Source organism: Rattus norvegicus, chromosome X, assembly GCF_021556685.1.
Source record: "Rattus norvegicus strain SHRSP/BbbUtx chromosome X, alternate assembly SHRSP_T2T, whole genome shotgun sequence".
In the NCBI taxonomy this organism is placed as follows: Eukaryota; Metazoa; Chordata; class Mammalia; order Rodentia; family Muridae; genus Rattus; species Rattus norvegicus.
The window spans coordinates 40,694,322-40,699,252 of record NC_141554.1 but is presented as its reverse complement, the minus strand read 5'-3'; positions in this window follow the sequence as shown (position 1 = coordinate 40,699,252).

Genomic DNA, 4,931 nt, shown 5'->3' with positions numbered 1-4,931 from the left:
GGAGGCTTGGGAGGAAGAGAGGAGGGGGAGAGGGAAAAGGAGGCAGGATCACATATGGGGAGACACTGAGGTGATATACAGGAGTTTGAACAGAGGTGTGTAGCAATGGGGGATGGGCAAGTGGGTGTAGCCACCAGCAAGTCCCAGATGCCAGGAAAGCAAGAGGCTCCCAGGATCCAACAGGGATGAGATTAGCTGTAATGCCCAACAAAGGGGAGGGAGATTCTGTAGATACCATATCCAGAGGTTAGGCCAGGCCCCAGGGTTGAGGGATGAGGCCACCCACCCTTCTCAAACTTTTAACCCCAAATTGCTCCTGTTAAAGGAAATACAGGGACCAAAGGTGGAGCAGGGACTGAAGGAAAGGCCATCCAGAGACTGCCCCACCTGGGGATCCATCCTATTTGCAGCCACCAAACCCAGTCACTATTGCTGACGCCAAGAAGTGCTTGCTGACAGGAGCCCAATATAGATGTCCCCTGAGAGGCTCTGCCAGAGCCTGACAAATATAGATTTGGAGGCTCACAACAAGGGATCCCTAATAGAGGAGTTAGGGGAAGGACTCAAGGAGCTGAGGAGGTTTACAACTCCATAGGAAGAACAACAATTTCAACTAACCAGACCCTCCAGAGCTCCCAGGGAGTAAACCACCAATCAAAGAGTACACATGGAGGAACCTATGGCTCCAGTCACATACCTAACAGAGGATGGCATTTTCTGTCATCAATAGCAGAAGTGGCCCTTGGTTCTGTGAAGGCTCAATTTCCCAGTATAGGGGAATGCCAGCATGTTGAGGTGGGAGTGGATGGGTGGGAGGGGGATCACCCTCATACAAGCAGAGAGAGGGAGGTTGGAAGAGGGGGGCTCCAGAGGGGAAATGTGGAAAGGGGATAACATTTGGAATGTAAATAAATAAAATATTCAATAAAAAGGAAAAGAAATAAAACCACAAATATCATCTCCGTTGATGGAAGAAAGAAATTGAATGCTTCCTCACTCAGGCAAGGAACCAGATTAATGATTTTTATTCATCTTAACAGCAGAGATTCTAATAATAGCAATAAAAAGGAAAAAAAGAAATAAAGGGTGATAGATTGGGAAAGAAGTAGACTGTACTTATTTGCTGAGGACATGAATGTCTACAATAACAAAAATTCCAAAGAAACCCCCAAATCCTATTATATTATAAACCTTTGTTAGGGCCAATGACACAGTTCAGTGTTGGAGTGCTTGCTTAGCATGTACCAGGACCTATGTTTCAAGACTCAGTACTACAAAGGATTACAAAGCCATGTTACATATGGTTGCTACTATGAAGCAAATAAAAAGCTATCTTCCCCATGTCACTGAACATAGTAAGAGTCTTCCTGATTGTGTATATTTTCCTAGTGTGTTTCCCTCGAGAACACCTCTCTTCTTACTTTTGCTTTTTGGCACTCCTGCATAATAATCATTTTACTTATTTTCTCCCGAATTCTAAAACAATGTACCTGCCACTTCATTTAAAACTAACTGTAATCTCTTCTTATTAGACCTCAAAATATTATTGCCATACTTCCCTTAAGCCTTTCAATCTGTGGATTCATGCAAATCTCACTTTATTTTCTTGAAGTCCCATTTCTTGACTCAGTTGTCACAACTAGTATTTTCCTAATGGCTTATTAATTCATATTTAATATATCCATTTCCTTGAATTTTTCTTCCCTGATGGAGAAATTTATATCTATAAATCATGAGGGAAAAATGAAAGAATTCAATATTTTAACCACCCGATATTTACATGTTCAATTGAGACAGACAGTACATTTTAGAGCAAATTTTTGAACATTAGGTTTTCATATTGTATGTATATTTAAATAATTTCTAAGTAAATTTTTCAATAAAAATCTATAAAAATAAATCTGATATTCTTTTCTATTATCTTTAATTAAATGTACAGAACTTGAGCCTAACCATTTAAATATATACAATGTAAGGATTTCTGAATAAAAAGTCCCTGTGAGATAGCATCTTGGTATCCTATAAGACAATCCCAGAATATTACTTAATCAAGAAATACTCGCTGCTAGGGAAATAATTAGGGTTCACCAAATGGATCCACTAAGGCTTCTCCCAGTTTAATATTTTGACAAGAAACTCTATAAGGTATTTATACCAGTTCTTTGGTTCTGTTTCTCTGTTGATACTGAAAAGGCACTCAGAAACTGAAGAAAAACAGGTGTAACCAACAAATTTCACCAGATAGCTGTTTGTGGCTGCAAATGATGATTGGGGGACAAAGACCGTCATCTGTGGAATATCTACAGAAAGCCCAATAAGAAAGGCTTTGCTAGAAGTGTCTTTTCAGGGGACACAGAGAATGGAGATAGAATGAACATGCGAGTCTTGTGGATTCCAGGAAATAGACAGGACTAGAATGAACTGGACAGCTGGAGATGGCTCTTGGGTAACAGGAGCATTCAGGGAATGCCTGGCCAGTGTTAGAAATTCCAGCATAAGATCAGAACTTTATTGTCACATAAAACAAATTCTCAAGGAGTCTAAGGATAGGAAGGTCCCTATGAAAGTCACCTCAGAGGGAGCTAGCCCCCAGATTCGAATGTTCAGATGAAGGGAGGTATAGTATGCATGACATCATTTCAATTTAGAACTTTAGACATCGGACCAAAAGGCAGAATAAGAATGAATGTGAATCAGTGACAGATGAGATGAGGGAGGCATGCCTAAGAAATGCTTTATAAAAATCTTCAAGATTTTTTGTTGGTCAAAGTTCCAAATTAAGGGCTGGTGATGTAGAGTTCCATGGGAGAGTGCTTGCCAAATGTACACAAGACCCTAGGTTCAATCCCAGCATGAATGGGGGAAAGGAGCTCTGTATTAACCAGTATGGATGCAAAATTACCCTCAAACTCAATCAGCATTTTTGAATGTCCCACAAAATTCTATTCTAAAAGGCTTTCAGGTCAAACTAGGTTAGAAAAATACTACATACTATTATCTCTCCCCTAGTTTTACAGTTATTTTTAATGAGTCAAAACTCAGAAGAATTCTGTAATAAAATAGTTTTGAATAGCTCTTCATAACACAAAGAGATACAATAAATGTACAAATTAAAGCAATGATACTTTATCTCTTCAAACACATTTCTTTGTTGTGACAGTATTCAAACTCTGTTTTTTGGTTGTTTTTGAAATGCACATTATATTATTATTGTCTATGGTCCCGTTAATGTGCAATAGAATACCAGAACTTATTATTTCTGTTACTTAGTATCCATGGACTAACTTTTTCCATGCCTTTCTACTCGCCTACTTTCCCTTAGTTCTGTTAAATCCTGTTAGCTCAATTTTGTTATGTTCTATGAATGAGTACAACCGTGTGGTACTTCTTTTTGTTTTCCTGAATTATTTACTTTAACATAGTGATCTCTTGCTGTATCTGTGTTACAGATGATAGTGTTTCATTCGGTTTTTGTGGTGGAATAATGTCCCATGGTGTATATCCATGGTATTTTTTCCATGCATTCTTAGTTGACAGAATTAAAGTTGCTTCTATTTCTTGGCTATTGTGCTTACTACTGCAATGAATATGGGAGTTCAAGTGTCTCTTTGATATACTGATTTCATTTCCTTTGGGTATGCACCTACTGGTAGGAATGCTGGATCATATGTTAGTTATATTTTTTAATTCTTTGAGTGTATGGTTCTTTTACATTATGAATAATTTCATACCCAGGTAAGAGTAGGAAGAATAGTATCATGAACCTCAATGTTCCTACTATTGAGCCTCGGTAATTTACATATACAAATCAAATATGCCTTTCTAGATGATAAAGGTCCTTTAAAATAACAATTACTGTGCTTTAAAATATTTACAATCTGCGTGCTGGAGAATTGGTTGTGAGTGAAGTGCTTGTAGCATTAGATCTACAGAACCCATATAAAATCTGGACATGGCATCTTATATCTGTGATCCCAACATTGTTGTGGAAAATCGAGACAGGTGGATTCTTTATACACACACATATAAATACATACACCACACCCCCACACTCTAAAAGTAAATATTAGTAATTTAAACACTAGACGTCCATAAATAGAATAAGCTGCTTTAGAAAGAAGTAGAAGCCTAGTGGATTAATGAACATTTCCTGAGCCTTTACTCTGTTCCAGAGTTGGATTTTCAGTGAATTCCACAGATAAGGTTCTAGAAGTTGACATTCTGATGACGGAATGCTTACCCTTCAGGAACTGCCAATGTTCATGTTAGTTTGGTGGCACAGGGGTGCTTCGGTTCTGTAGAGAAAATTTCTGCTTTACTGGAGGACTGGTTCCTCTTAACACTTACAGACTTTTATTCTGATATATTTTTCCTCACTAATGAACCAATTTCTTATGTTTAATCTTAAAATATTTATAGTCAAAAACACTTCATCTTCCTTTTTTATAAGTGGCCTAGATTTCTTTCATTTCTTTTCAATTTTCCTTTATATAAATAGGCCACTAAAACGTAGACAGCTAGAGCAACTTCTAGTCCATAGGTTGTGTCCATGTTAGTTAAAGAACACCATCAAGTGCATAACTTAGTGTAGACCACAGAGATGTATTTCAAAGTTTCTTTGCTCCATCAACCAAACACTTATCCTTGGGTGGTAAACAATCTCTCCAGAGCTATACGGAAGACCTCCAGTTGGCTATCTGATCAAGGTACTTCCCTGCCCATTTTCGTTCTATAAACCTTGCATTGCCCTCAAATACAGGTAGTTTAAGAAGATTACTGAAATCCAAAAGTGAGAAATGGCATGTTATTTGTGACTGATGTCTGCTATTCATTTGTCAAAGTGTCATTTTGTGAGAAAATTAGTGAGATAGTAGTGTTCAAAATATAAAGCAGGGCATTTCAATGAAAGGTCCTGTTTCCACTGACAGACA